This window comes from Vespa velutina, chromosome 8, assembly GCF_912470025.1.
Source record: "Vespa velutina chromosome 8, iVesVel2.1, whole genome shotgun sequence".
Lineage (NCBI taxonomy): Eukaryota > Metazoa > Arthropoda > Insecta > Hymenoptera > Vespidae > Vespa > Vespa velutina.
In genome coordinates this window covers 6,397,101-6,413,615 of record NC_062195.1, presented here as the reverse complement: position 1 = coordinate 6,413,615, position 16,515 = coordinate 6,397,101, and the positions used below count along the sequence as shown (strand labels likewise).

General features: G+C 35.6%; 1 long non-coding RNA gene across 3 annotated transcripts; it reads right to left on the bottom strand.

Moving 5' to 3' along the window:
• Window positions 1-7,969: 7,969 nt before the first annotated feature.
• On the bottom strand, window positions 7,970-11,814 carry LOC124950861. 3 transcript variants are annotated; one of them, XR_007101449.1, is made up of 6 exons: window positions 11,503-11,814; window positions 10,712-10,988; window positions 9,747-10,162; window positions 9,300-9,529; window positions 8,596-8,930; window positions 7,970-8,292 (listed from the first exon to the last, which is right to left on the bottom strand). It is a non-coding gene; the product is annotated as an uncharacterized LOC124950861 (long non-coding RNA). The 3 variants fall into 3 exon arrangements; XR_007101450.1 differs by having other exon boundaries at window positions 7,970-8,156; XR_007101451.1 differs by having other exon boundaries at window positions 8,596-8,752.
• Window positions 11,815-16,515: the final 4,701 nt, after the last annotated feature.

Below are 16,515 nucleotides of genomic sequence, written 5' to 3'. Positions count from 1 at the left end.
GGCAGCAGGGGGTCCGACCGCTAAGAAAAACGTCGGATGACCGATTATGATGAAGCGATTCTCCGCGTTATGGACCGCGAAGGGAACGATCAAGGAGTGGGGCCTCAAGAGTGAAAAAGAGAAAGAAAGAGAGAAAGAGAGATAGAAACGATCCTGACATCCCTTCGAGCGAAGCACCACGGATAATTGAAACACGCAATCCCGTACTTACGATAATGCGTTAGCTCTAATATATATATATATATATATATATATATATATATATATATATATATATATATGTGTACGAATGAAATAGAAAGAGAAAGAGAGAGAGAGAGAGAGAGAGAGAGAGAGAGAGAGAGAGAGAGAGAGAGACTAGAACCTTCGGCCTGTGTCACGTTTCTCTATGCAATTCGTATTTCTATTTCTCCCCGAATCGGCGGAACGAGTTAATTACCAAGAATCGTAGAGGTAAGTGAGAGAGAAGATCAGAATAATCGTTAACATATATACATATGTATATATGTACATATATACATATATATATATATGTATATATATATATATATATATATATATATATATAAAGTAACAGTAAAATTATATGACTTTATCTCAATACCAAATATAGAGAGAGAGACGATGTTTCTTCGAAGAGCAAAAAAGATTTTTCTTATTTTATCTTACTGACAAATTCGTGACAACCCTTCGATTATCCATTACAAGGCAGTCTTCGTGCGAAGGTTAGACCGAGGATAGAGGGATCAGGTAAGTGTGCCCCAAGCACCAAGGTGCCCCGACTACGTGTCAGATCAATCATACCGGGCATCGAGACGCCCCACTGCGATACAGGACAACTTACCCCGCAATCCGTTTCCTCTCTCTTACTCTCTCTCTCTCTCTCTCTCTCTCTCTCTCTCTCTTTCTTTCTCTTTCTCTCATCTCTAGAGACTGCTGTTGCTGCTGCTGTTGCCCTGAAAAAAGAACGTTCACTGGTTCTCTTCACTCCACCTCTCCTAGCCCTAGCACCTCGTCGTCGACCTATCCCGAAGACTCCAGCTGGTACCCACGTTCGATATGTTACAATAAAAGCACTATCTTAGTCGTCGACACGTGATGACTCTATCGTACCGGCCAAGCAGCTTGGCCTTTTCTCAGAATCACGATCTCTCTCTCTCTCTCTCTCTCTCTCTCTCTCTCTCTATATATATATATATATATATATATATATGTATGTATGTATATATATATATCTCACTCTCTTTTCTAGAGAGTCCAGTATTCACCAGTCATCGTTGAAACGTCGTCGGCATGTTTCCTTGCCCTCCTCCTTCTCCAGTCTCTCTCGTCGATAGCAACTACGGCCAATCTCTCTTTCTCTCTCTCTCTCTCTCCTTCTCCTTCTCTCTCTCTCTCTCTCTCTCTATTTCTTGCTCTTACTCTCTCGAGGGCGACAACCCCTTCCTCAAGAATTTTCTTTTCAAATGGCGTCGCTACCTTCCAGCTAGATCTCACGAAATTGATCCTATAAATCTTTTCACGATTCTATACTCCCGATCTCTCTCTCTCTCTCTCTCTCTCTCTCTCTCTCTCTCTCTCTCTCTCTCTATTTATCTATCTATCTATCTATCTTTTTTTTATTCACACATTTATAAAGATCAAAGATATAGGAATAAATGCATACAGATTTGCAACGATGTCTTAGACATTACATAGATCTTCTAACTAAACCACCATCGTATATTCCCCTCTTGTTATTATTCCAAGAAAATAAAAAAAAAAAAAAAATAAAAAAAGAAAATAGAAAAAAGAAGTTATCTACACTTCGATCGCAAGAAGCTCGATCAGAGATGCAACTCGGATAAAGACGAGATGATGAATTTTTTACAAGAGCGTACAGCAACGTGATACACAAAGCCATTGTGTAACGTTATTACAAGCTCGTAGTACATTCCTATTAGATACTTATCGGATAGACACGAGAGAGAGAGAGAAAGAGAGAAAGAGAAAGAGAGAAAGAGAGACAAAGAGAGAGAGAGAGAGGGAGGGAGACGCGACGGAACGCATGAAGACTTTACTATGTTGAAAACGACGATCGTTCTTCTCATTTTTCCCCTCCATTGCTATTGCTCCTGCACGTGACCGAGATTACAGGGTGTGTGCACCCTCCTACCCTCGACTGAGAGTCGAGTCTGAAAGATTATTTAAATAAGGTCCACCCTAACTAAGATTCTTGCCTTTTTCCCTTTAGCTCGAAATTATCCCCGAAAGACGAGTGCTTTGTTTCGTTGATCGCCTTTCTACGAATACTTCTCCCCTTGCTCTCTTAATAATTATAAGGTTTAAAATTGTCACGACGATTTCGAAAGGAGACAAAAAGAAAAGAACAAATGAAGAAAAAAGAAAAAGAAATGTGACTACGTTATCTCTTTATCACTTTTTTATTTCATGCATTTAATACGATATGCATCATCAATATGATACGCATGCTAACGAATTTATTTATGATTGACCTCGATCTATATACATATACATATATATATATATATATATATATATATATATATATATATACAAACATATATAATATATATATATATATATGTATATATATATATATTTTTCTCCTTCAAGTCATATTAGGATGGCAACGTAACGCGTAGACAGAATTCGACGAATCGAAATGGCCGAGGAATAAATGATTCATTCGCTCGTCAATTGAAGCCCTCATTGATAAGTCACAGCACAATAAAACACTCTACCACGCTCGTATATTTAAATATATCGTTTCTCTCTCTCTCTCTCTCTTTCTCTCTCTCTCTCTCTCTCTCTCACTCTCACTCTCTCACGTTCACTCGTTCTAAAATTATCCCATTTAAACGAGTAGAAGTTATAAAAATTTATCGGAATCTTTCAAGTTATAAACGTAACGTATAAATGTTAACATTTATCGATCTTTACATATGTACACTAAAGCATAATTGTGACCACAAGTTAACGAATGGCCATCGAAGTCGTAAATATTGTTCTGTTCTCTGTGAAAATGCGTTCTCCTGTTCTTTTCGAAAATATCTCGCGTGTTAAAAGTGCAAAAGAGATAGAGAGATAGAGAGATAGAGAGAGAAAGAGAGAGAGAGAGAGAGGGAGAGAGAGAGAGAGAGAGAGAGAGAAATAGACGAAGAGAGAATCCTTAATTCCCGAGGCAGGCAGGCAGTGCTGATTTGCTTTGCGGTCGGCACTTGCAATTGCATCGGCCATGCAAGTGAGTCCCTGATGCGTCCTGCGGTCGAACGTCATCACCGTAGCTCACGCGTCCTGACGCAGCATGCACCTACCCTGCGGGACCTTCTAATATTCGAAATTGCTCGTCCTGGCATGTTTATTTGACGTCGGGGCTGCCGTAGTCTGCCCAACTACTTCCAATTTGCCGGCTGACATTTCTCAACTCTTTCTTCTTCTTCTTCTTCTACTTCTTCTTCTTCTTCTTACTCCTCCTCCTCCTCCTCCTTCAACATTCTGTTATGTCGAGAAACGTTTCGCTTTCTTCTTCTTTTTTCTTTTTTTCAATTTTTTTTTTTATTTCTTTTTCTTTTTCTTTTTGTTTTTTTTTTTTCTTTTTTTTTTTTTTTTTTTTTTTTTTTTACTTTTTTTCTTTCGACAACGTCATAGTCATCATCTTCGAGTAACTCACACACGATAACGAACAAAGCGTGACCCAAGAGATTCGTGATAACGTTCGAATATTAGCAAGGCCAATGCATCGTATGTATTTCCGACGTGCTGCTGGGTATTAATTAAACTCAACCTGAACGATAAGAACTCTCGACCATTTCTAATTCCCTCTGTAGTCGTGCTAAGACTCCAACTAACGAAGAAAATAATTTAAAAAAAAAAAAGAAAAAAAAAAATTAATAAAAAAAATAAGTAAAAAAGAAAAAGAAAGGAAGAAAGAAGATATTTGAAGAAGAAGAGATAGAGAGAGAGAGTGAGAGACAGACAGAAAAAAATTAATGTGAAATATCTTTGAGTTCTTTGGTACATTTGAAATCATCAAAGTCACGATAAAATTTGTTAATAAACCTACGATGTAGGAATAATCGTGAAGCATATTTACGCGAGAAATCGTAAACCGGCACCACAGAGTGGTAAACATAGAGCACGGTGCATTATGCACCTTTGCAACTCGTGCGTTCATCTAAAAGTCCGTTGAAGAGATAAATCGGCCGATAAGTATGACGAAAGTCACGTGATCGTTACACGCTGTGATATTTGCGAAAGAGCACAATTTTAATTATCCCTCGTTGCCTACGTTTTTTATTTTCTTTCTCTCTTTCTTTCTTTTTTCGTTGTTTTCTTTGTTTTAAAATTATTCCTATCTCTCTCTCTCTCTCTCTCTCTCTCTCTCTCTCTCTCTCTCTCTCTCTCTCTCTCTCTCTCGCTCTCGCTCTTTCTCTCTCTCTTTCTTTCTCATCTTATTTGTCATCTTCGTTCGAACGGTTTCTCTCCAAAACAAATAAGCAAACTCCGTCGAATTCGCGTGGGTACGCTTTAAAAAATCCAGTTTTAAAATTGGCATCTCTCCAATGGCAACAACAGGACCGACGGCAGTAGCCTAGCTAGCAAGCGAACGAGCGAGCGAATGCGAACGAGTGTGTTCTCTTTACTTGTGTATCCAACGCGAAAAAAACCCTAGTCTCGCGTGGTGTGCGAGCCCGCAGTCAACAAAAATTGTTCGCGACTCGAAGTTGCGCCACTCGAAATCGAGTGGATTACCGTCGATGTTGCCCCCTACCTCCTACCTCATCCTCATCCTCATCCTCATCCTCATCCTCCTCCACCTCCGCCTCTGCCTCCGCCTCCACCACTTCTACTACCTCTACCTCTACCACAACCTCCACCCCTATACCTCTTCATCCCCGTTCTCTCCTCGTCACCATACCCGTCGCTATGCACTGATTTTAACCGTCCAATTTTTCTGACCCGCTACAAAAATATTTTACCTCTCTATATGTATATCGTCTATGAACAACTCCTATGATCGGGCAAACGCTATCACAGATTTCATAAAAAAAAAAAAAAAAAAAAAAGAAGAAAAAAATTCGTAGGCTTCAATTTGAAAGATTAAAGATAGAAAAAGAAGCAGAAGAAAAAGAAGAAGAAGAAGAAGGAAAGAAAGAAAGAAGAATAAAAAGGACAAAAGAAAAATGAAAAAGAGAAAAAGAAGAAGGACACTTCTCGTAATACATTTTTAATTCCAGCAGGCCGATCGTTGTTGGAGCCAAGGCTCGATATCACTGACGGATCTGTGACGAGATATCGCATAGGCACATCTCGGTCGTTAAGCCGCGCGCTTTTTGCAAGATGACCAACGATCCCTATCAGTACAAATGAGCGCCATTTGCGCGTTCGCCCCTTGTGTGGATAGACGAACCATAGAGAGTCCACCACCGCCTGCCTTTTCTTCTTTCTTTTTTCCTCTTCCTTTCTCTCTCTCTCTCTCTCTCTCTCTCTCTCTCTCTCTCTTTCTTTTTCTCTCACTCTCTCATTTTTTCTCACTCTTTTCGTCCTATGAAAAAGCACCTCGGACGTTCGGCACTGACCGCATTAGCGCGACGAATCGCGCCCCGTTTTTACATGAAAATCCTTATCTCTACGCGGGAGAATTAATAATGCAAGCATACACGATAGGATCGCTAGGATAAAGAGAATTTTTTCTTTCGCCGAATAAGTCGATTTTCGTCGTCCTGGTACAAAGAAACAAGAAAACAAAAATAAGAAGGAGAAGAAGAAGAAGAAGAAGAAGAAGAAAAAGAAGAAGAAGAAGAAAAAGAAGAAGAAGAAGAAGAGGAAAAAGAATAATTACATACAAAGGGTTGAAATAAAGATTAAAGGAAATCCTAAATAAAAATAATTTTATCTTGCTTAAATATTACGCAACCAACCGACATTTCTATACGGCTCTTTTAGTACATAAGCGGTAAAAGGCAAAGATAGATGTCGCTAGTTATTATCATGGTAACATGCCTTGGCATGCTATGGGAAACTAAAGACCGGAATCGGCACGCGAATAAGAATACACGATATATATATATATATTGGCCGAGACCCGACAATTTGCGCTTATTAATTCGAATTATCGCTGCCAAGTGGGTGTCCAACGGAGGATATTAAAACCTCTGACCTTTGCCAGGATGAGTTATAGTAAAGTTCGTCGGCTGCATTTTATATATCCCTTCTTTTGATTCTCTTCATCTTCGTTCAATGTAATCAACGATTATACATATATGTATATATACATATATATACATATATATACATATATCATAGATATATGCAAGTCCTATACATATACTTGCAATGTATATATTATATATACCGTTCAATATATATAGTACATTATTTGATATAATTAACATATAGCGAACTGTATATATATATATATATATATATATATATATATATATATATATATGTGTGTGTGTAAAAATTCAAATAACAGCATCTACGTACTTACAGTAACTGATGGCAGGTATGTATGAAGCTTTCTCTCTCTTTTTCCTTCTTTTCACTCTTTGAAAAAGATCTCCCCGACTGGTTCATTTCATTTCAGACTTCCTTGCAATAAGTTAACAAGTTACGTTCAAATGAGCACTAATAAAGGAAAAACGTATTTCGTATGTACATGCATGTTTAACCTGATTTCTTTCGCGACACTTGAACTAACAGAAAATTACTAACGAACAAGGGAATCATTGAAATATTAAATCGTGAAATAATGTCAATTCTAAAAGCCCTGACACATGTTATTCCTATTCGAATTAACTTAAATACATTCCCCCTCTCGATAATTCACAAAGGTCAACACTATTTTCACGACTTTCATTTACAAAATTGTTCCTACGACAAAGAGCTCAGGTTATGAACGTAGTAATATTATGATCGAAATATCGATCGATAATCGAAAGTTATATTGGATCTTAATTAAGATCGAACAAGGTCGAGCGTCTATTATAAACATTAATTAAGAAATTGATAACGAAAATATTAAGAAGAGAAAATTATTGTAATATGATTATGAAGAATATATATATATATATATATATATATATATTAAAGTGATCGTTCATCAAAGTGATAATTATCCATATATATGAACTGTATATATAAAATATATATATATATATCGTGTTTATAATTGATTAAAAAATCGTACTATCAACGCCATCTCGTGTAAGAAGCTTGAAACCGTTCGGAAAAGTCGCTCTTACCAACATTGCGAGTGTTAGACGGATATTCAGATATACGTGCACATTCAGCCGCTACAGATGATGATAATAATAATAATAATAATAATAATAATAATAATAATAATAATAATAATAATAATAACAACGACAACAGCACCGCGACAGATGCAGGACGTATTTGAATCTCCGCCCAGGAACGCCCTCGAGGAGGCTATTGGCCCGATATCCCTAGCCCAGGAAAAGGCTGCCATGGCCGGCGGAACTCGACGAACGGTCCAATCAGAACTCGCGTCGGTCAAAACAAAAGACACGCACAGTTCTCGAGAGGGTTGCAAGGCTGAACAAATGAATACCGGTGAACCCTCTAGGGGGTGTTGGAACAGTCGGGAGGAACGACGGAGAGCGGTGGCGACAGAATCCGGCGTTTTTGATGTATTAAACCGTGGGCTCTACGTGACACCGAATGCTAACTAGGCCTTTGAAATGCCACACGCCGGATTCAAATCGCTAGAAGCGTCCTTTCGCTCTTTCTCTCTTCTTCTTCTCTCCTTCTCTATTATTATTATTATTATTGTTATTATTATTATTATTATTATCATTATTATTATTTTTTTATTATTATTATTATCATCATCGTTTTTAATTATCATTTTTAATATTATTTCATTATTATTATTGTCTTTTTTCTTATTATAATTGTATATATATATATATATATATATATTATTTTTATTCTGTTATCATTATTATTGTCCAATCTTAACGGTAGCCTTCGTCATATCACCATTTCGTTGCACTCAATAAATTAGACGGCACCACTCGAGCGTGACCTCACAGAACGTCTTTGATCGATTCTTTTGATAAGATTCTTATCTACGCTTACATATGCTCTTCCATACATTATTCATTTCCATCCACGTCATTTCCCTGTAAACGACCAAGACAGCACGTACGATAAAGCTGATGTCGTGGAATGCATTCCATTTTAAAAATCTTACTTTCCTGTCTAGATATTAGAGCGCTTAGTATAATATATATATATATATATATATAGATACTGTAACTGAATAAATGTATATTATGTAATATGATTGTATGAATATTTTAATATAAATATATATATGAGAGAAATGAAATATAGGAAGATATTGTATGTATGTGTGTGTGTGTGTTGTGTATGTGTGTGTGTGAAACAATTGCTGATATAATAATCCTTACGTTACTATAGTAATCAATTCGATAAAGTATAATTAATTGTATGTAATAATTACAAACATAAAATTGAAGAACTTACAAAAAAATGATATATAGATATATAATATATATTTATTAATTTTTTATTTTTAACAACAACATACTTACTTACCTATAATTTTAATCAAATGCGTGACGAGTTCAGTCCGGCTAGAAGAATTCCTTTTAACTGCTTTCCTTTTCCATCCCGATTAACGTCAAAGTCCCGGTCGTTAATGTTTGTTTGTATTCTCTCTATTTGACTGATAATCGTCTTTTTTCCTCGAGACCTATAATTTCAAATCCTATTGGCTACTGGCGTGGGTCAATTAGGGAGACTCCAAAAGGCTTGGGCGACGGAACAGAGTGACGGTTATGAGTTCATCATTTTCAGCTTCATTTTCAAATATTTCAAAAGTGTTAGCTCACGTCCTGCCTGAATTTTCGTCATTACTATTTTCACTATTTCTATCAGAACGAAATTTTCACGAATGTATCAATACATAAATTTAGTTATTTATCTTTTTAACATATACAAATTCGATTCTTTATAAATTTCACACATATTTATGTATACATATATATGTATGTATGTATATATATATATATATATATATATATATATATATATATATATATGTTATATGCATATGTAGGTGTATAAAAGGTAAGAGTTGAAAGAAAGGAAAAAAAAAAAACAACATTTCGTCAATTGTATTTCGCCATAAACGATGACACACAATCTATCGTTCGGTGAACGTGACGAAATAAACGCCCTTGTAAGGACACTAGGTGTGGAAATCAATTTGATAGACGAGCGTACGCGTGCTGAATTACCTCTACGTGATGTCGACCCGTTTTGCCATTTTCGCCATTATATTAACGACGAGCTGCCGGCACGCTCTGGTCCGACCCCTCCCAACCTATACGATATATGCTAGGCTATATGCGTATCGTAAACGTTATCGAGGCGAATAATGGTAACATCACAATCCCATGCACGTCTTCGCATTCCGATCGAAGCAAATGGAGAACCACGAGATAGCGTCTACCCCACGTTGATTAAACTACCACAGAAAATAAATGTTCATTTGTAAAGTTCCTTCTTCCAGTTATCTTGATACATATATTATATTTGCATGATTAATTTAACATATCAATTCTACAATGACGATCTGTTGAAAGAATAAAGAATTTTTTTCATGTTATACTTTGATAGAGCATAGAAATTAAAATATTCAAGTCAGATAAAAGTAAGAAAGCAACTTCATTAAAAGTTGTTACCTAATGATGAAAGCAAAAAGTGTCGATTAATTTCTTCTTTTCTTTTTTTTTTTTTTTTTTTTTTCTTTTTCTTCGCACTCGATATAATCCTGAATAAAGCGAGGCAATAATCCAAAGCCTTCTGTCATTCGTCCATCCCGGAGGGTCCTGGAATTTCATCCGACGGATGAGAGGGATTACAACTCGTACCAAATTAACCTCTGTCTCATCCGAGTTACGTTACTCAAACCTTTTTGAGCCAATACGTCGAGTTTACACGAAAACTCACTCAACTGACCGCGATAACGCGAAACCAAAACTATCTTTCCTCGTCAGGTGAAACAACAGGTGTCCCGAGGATTTCGATAGGAATCAGCAAATCTACAGATTTTACACAACCTGCCATTGACGTCTATATAGATATTATTTAGTCCTCTCTAAATAGAATATATAAAGATCATTTGATATAATTGAATAAATGAAAAAATACAAAAATTAGCTTAGAGTAGATAAATTTTTGCAAATAATTTGTATAAAGCTTTTTATCTCTAAATTATATGCAATTTAAGTATACACCCGCATATACCAGTTATAAACATAATAAAAAATTTACGATATAATAATTGATAATTGTAATAAAATAAAAATGTTATAGAAAAAAAAAATACCATAAAAATAATCGGCATATTGCCAAAGATATAGTTATTCTTTCGAACAAAAAATGTCGATCCAACGATCATGGTTCATGGACAAAATGGAGGTTTGGACCCCCTTAAGGGGTGGTGCGCGTGTATATTCCAACCCTCGTACCAACCCCAACGTTCTAGGGGCGGCAAGCACGTAACGTTATGTAATCGTATACATGCCTAAGATTCTAGAGGGTTGTCGAAGCTTTGTCGTCTAGCCATGTGTCCCTAATACGACTCCCATGGGGGGTCATTTCTATTCTATTTCCCTTTCATAGGGTGTGTCGAGCGAGCCCTTACCTCACACCTAACTCCGTACAGCCCTTATCGCTTATGGTAAACGCATCACGGAGAGCCCGCAAGGGTGCTCTTTGCAGATTGACGTAAAATCAATGAACGAAGTCAATGGGTCTCTCGCTTGGTTATCCGGAACGAGAGGAAGAGTATTATAGGGGTTCTAACGTCTCCTCCTACCGTGAATAATGCAAGTGTTAATTACTTGATGCCACATTTCAACGACGACTAACACTGAAATAATCAAGGACGTTCCTTGACTTTCTTACGAATTCGTAATAACCTGTAAACATAAAAGAATGATAATTATTATTTTAATGCAACAAAAACGATATTTTACTTAATTCTCTATAACTTAATTTTTGTTTGTATCTATAGAAAAAAAAAAAATTATAATGCTACTACTTATACTATTATTAGCAAATAATCACTATGAATAATAGTAATATATTAGCTATGTATTACTTATACCTATATTTAAAAAAGAAACATGAGAAACTTCGGAATATTCGGAAGTAACGAATTATAGTAAGTAATTATCTAAGTTTGTGGCAATAAAGTAAAATCGAACTCAAATATGTAAGTGTGTGTGTGTGTGTGTGTGTGTGAAGTTAAGAGTAACATTATATTATAGAAAATTAAATGAATAAATTTCGAATATGAAAAAGATATTAAATAAATATAATCTTTGATCGTTTTGGTACGAGTCGAAAAATAAAAAAATTATATATATATATATATATAGTATAAAAATAAAATCGTTCAGGTATTCGAACGCTTTGGATATTTATAATCACCTTTTGTTAAAAAACAGCAATGACTGTCAATTTACAAAGAGCACGCGGAATAAATTTCGTCTGACAGAAGAAATTGTAGCGTAGACGAGTTTCTATGCCTGCTTTATTTATATCCAGGGCATATGTAATCGACACTCAGCTACCGTGAGAGGGAAATATGTGGTTAAGCCTTGGCTTCGGCTTTGAAAAGTGAAAAGTCATCGTCACTAACGAGTCGACGAACACACTCGACGTCTTTCTCTTCGCTGACGTGCTGTCCTTCCGTCGACAATATCTCGACCTTCGCGACAGATATAGTATCATTCTTGTTAAGAATCTTCAAGCGAATCACGATATAGGTATCTCGTTACTTTGCACGTGTGATTTAATACCTGGAATGTGTATTCAATCATAAGAAAGAAACGAAGAATGAAAGAAAGAAAGAAAGAAAGAAAGGAAGGAAGAAAGAAAGAAAGAAAGAAATGAAGAAAGAAAAAATATATGATAAATACTTGGAGTAGTAAACTTTTTTACAATTAATTATAAAAAAAAAAAAAATAAGAAATAAATAAAACAAATTCTATTCTTACACACACACACACACATATATATATATATATATATATATATATATATATATAACTGGTACAGTTTCCCATATGATCGAGATTCGTAACATTAAAAAAAAAAAAAAAAAAAAAAAAGAAGAAAGAAAGAAAATAGTTCAAATAAAAGAAGTGGTATGACGAATTTGAAGCGGAGAGCCAGTCGTACGGCGATTTCCGTTGAACGTTGAGTTTTCAACGGGAAACGAAATAAAAATGACGACGAAATGCTCTCTTCCGAACAGGTAATTCACGGCATTTCGCTTTCCATCCCCTTACTCCGACCCTTGTTCTATCCTCAGCAGACGGGTAACAACAACGGCATCCCCATCAAGCCACCACCATCACACCCCCAACCGTTTGCTCGTTCGCCGCCGAGCGGATTGCTTTTTGTTTCGTGCCTTCGTGCCTCTCGTCCTTTGTTTCCGCGAGTCGCCGCGAGGAAATGACAAACAAATGAGCGCCAGGGTGTACAACGTCGACGTCCGTCGCCATGGCAATGTGATGTGACGATCGACGTTTTAAACTCCACCGTTCGTTTCCGAGAAATACGTTCTCCTCATACGGTACGAGAAACTGACGATGAAAATCCAATGCCGATGATCGAATTTTCTTCCTACAGAACCCTCTGGAACACATATATGTAAATTAAATATCATCGATCAAAAACCTATTTGCAAAAAAAACTTTTACCCAAATTAACATTAAACCAATCAAATATTAAGACAATTATGTATATACATGTGTATAATAAAAATTATTTTCCTTTAATAAAAATATAAAGAAAGCATGATATTCTCTGGATGAAAATAAAATGGTTTCTATCTTCATATTATTCCTCGCGTTAATACGTATATACTAATGGCATATAGGGGTGTTGCTTTACAACCATTACAACGATCATATATGTGTCATTCAAAAAACTTAAGCCGTAGTAACATTTTTGCTCGATGGACTTGGTAACTATCGATTGTGTTTCAAAGTCGATTGTGTCTCCATTATGTGAACGAGAGGGTGAAAGAAAGAAAAGAGGGAGGTAGGGAGAGGGGAGGTCGACGAAGCGAATATGGTCGAAGAAGAGTGGAGAAAGAGAGATGCCCCTAAAGTACGGGCGTTCCAATTGACTCCACCATATTGAGTTTGGTTCTATGGGCTCTCTGTACATGGGGCTCTTGGAATCGAGACACGTTATACGAAGGTCCATCCCTGGAAGGAGCTTCCAGCTTAACTTCGTTACCAGGTTTCTACGTGACCAAAATCCTAGTAGCCACGACTCTGCTGTAGGTAGCAACTACGTTTTCCTGTAACGTAACGATAAATAAGATCACTTCTCGACAATAGTAGACTGCTATTTGCCAAAATCGTCTAGTTTAAAAATCTCCATTGAAATCAACTTATTTCATCTACTTAAAATCACCAACAATCTTCTACAATAAATCAACAATGTATCTTGTAAAATAATAATATATTTTAATCTAAAATATACCAGTAAACATTTAATATGCTTACATACAGCAACAATTTCATTCAGAGGGTCACAGGGTCTCAACAAAACTTCTATAGGATTTCGTTCACGATATGTATCAAATTATCCTTATAATAGAATATGGCGGCAACATTACACCTACCAGGTGTCGCATTAGGCATCCTTGAATGGTTTACGCTACGAGAACAACACAATGAATTATAATGCGTCCTTGTCGCGGACAATAATGTTACCACAATGCCGTTCCATGCTACAAAAGGTGTTGCTTTAATGGGAATCTGGTTACAACGAGGCGTTCTAAAGCATCAGAAACGATTTTCCCGTGCCTGTAAACATTCTCCCCCGTTGAAACTTTCGTCATCGAATGCCGAGTTTTTCTCTGGTCAAAAAAGGTCAAAAAAGAACTTAAACTGTAAATAGCTAAGACAAAAATGAATGTTATTTATCAAATCGTTAGACCATTTTGGAAGATAATGAAACGAAAAATGTATGAGCCAATTACGTTTACAAAGTAGTCTATATATTGTTTAATCAATAATTTATGCAAACAAATGTCTAATTTTTAATTCTAATCGTATATTGTCTATTCAAATCAAAAATACATGTTCCGTCGGATCTAAATCAATCGCAAAAGAGTATGTAACATCTAAAATAAATAACATTTCACAATATTTATTTTCTGTTATATCAAAAATGTCCGAATATAATCTATATTATAAATGAATAAATTAACGTAATTAAACGCAATGAGGATATTCACTTTGTATAGCAATTAAAAGTATAGCAAATTCACAAGAATAAAAGAGTAAAGACCGTTATAAAGGTATGCCCATTTCTCCATTGGTTTGCAGTAAAGCGAAGTTGCACTTTAAGGCAGTACGTTGGGGCGCAAATCAAAATGCAGTCGCTACCGGAAGAGTACTTGAACAGTTGAAGAGCCCTTCGCTATTACTGTGAAGGACTTCCCAGTGCTTGGCGAATCAGTCACTAATTGCATTCGTGACATGGCCCAGAACTAACAAACGTTCCCTTCGTTCCTGAAGGATCAAAATTATTTTTCTCTCTCTCTCTCTCTCTCTCTCTCTCTCTCTCTCTCTCTCTCTTCCACTCCCCCTCTCTCCCTCTCTCCCTCTCACTCACTTTCTCTTTTACAAGTTCATTCGTCTGAGATAAAGAAAACTGAATAATTCTCAGTGACATTTTCAAAAGATATTAACACTATTAATATACCATATAAGAAGATAAGTATAAAAGCATAAAAATCAGCAATGTAATTATATTTGCAATGAATATTTGAAAAGAATAAAGAAGATAAAGCATGTTTTCAATGAAACCTTTAATAGATACAGTCGCGCTAGAGTCTTACCCTATTATCCTAATGGGTGATAATCATAAGATTCTCCTTGAGAGTCTCATTACGAATCAAGGACCCCTTTCTTAATGGCTCCTATGAAACTCATTGGCCATTTAACGCCGAGGACACGCCGTGAAGCGTTGAAAGGTTGACGGGCCCGAGAGCAAATTTTCTCATCAATCATCCAGCTGTCAATTGGGAATAAGATACAATATACCAAATTAGATAGCTTAGTGAAAATATTTTACGCGATTCAATTACACACATCGTGATCGATCGTAAAGCAAATTTACATTTTTTTTTTTTCGTTTAATAAATTCCTTAAAAAAGAAAAAAAAATGTGGAAATATTCATTGAATTCTGGTTAACTTCTTTTCAATCGACATTTCTTTTTCTTTATTTTTTTTTCGTTTTTTTTTCTTTTTTTCTCTTTTTTTTTCTTTTTTTTTCTTTTTGTTCAAACATTATCAAATGATACCATTAAACGATCGCAATTTCATCGTACTTTCATTCAATATCGTATTTTCATTATCGATATTGGACACGGACGAATTTTAACAATGGCAGACACACCATACTTGCCTACGTACGCTCGACACCCCTTATACGTTCCCCTTGCGGAAACGCGACGTCTCCATGGTTACAACATTGAAACTCCGCTAGGGGATGACAAAATGGAGAGGCGCAATACTCGGTCCGACAAAAGCGAAGTAGATCCAAAGAACGTCGGCGTACTTGTATTTGAAAAGTCGATCTATATACATATATATATATATATATATATATATATATATATATATATATATATATATTGACTCGCATAATCCATCTTTACGATGAACTTTTATACTCTGATTAAAACTGTTCGGGGTGAATCTGCTAAAAAGTAATCTCTTAAGACTAGATCGAACTTAACAAAAAATAAAAAGAACAAAAGATAGAAACATGCTAAGTTCGTAAAAAAAAAAAAGAGAGAAGAAAAGAAAAGAAAAAAATATTAAAATAAATAAAAAAAAATAAAAAGAAAATAAAAAGAAAAAGAAAAGAAATTGTTACAAATAAACAGCAGATGATGATCTTAATACTAAGAATGATTTATCTTATTGCTAACCTTCAACGTTACCCGCATTGACGTTATCTGTCATCGAAATTTCTTCACAAGTATAGTCGGATGCAATCTTTTGGATCTAGAGGGTTTTAAATGTGAGAGAAAATTCCAACGATGCTATCTCGAAACTTGACAAAATTCTATGTAACTAGCATAAGAAATAACGAAGTCTTTTACATAAGGAAAGAAAATTCGTTTGACCTGAAATGAAATAGAAACTATAACTTAATTTACTGTACTATTCAAAGATAGGTACATAAGAGAGATATTCCATTAGGTCTTCAGATGAATACGAGTACTAGAAATAGATATATAATGTAAGTCCGATACACGTGATTGGAATAAAAACCGATAAGAGAGAAATTTGTATGTTAAGTAAAAATGCAAAGAATCTAAAGAAATTATAGATGTTGAAGTAATGTAAAAAAAAAAAGAAAACGAAAAGACGAATAAGGAAAGGATTGATCGATCATAGATAATA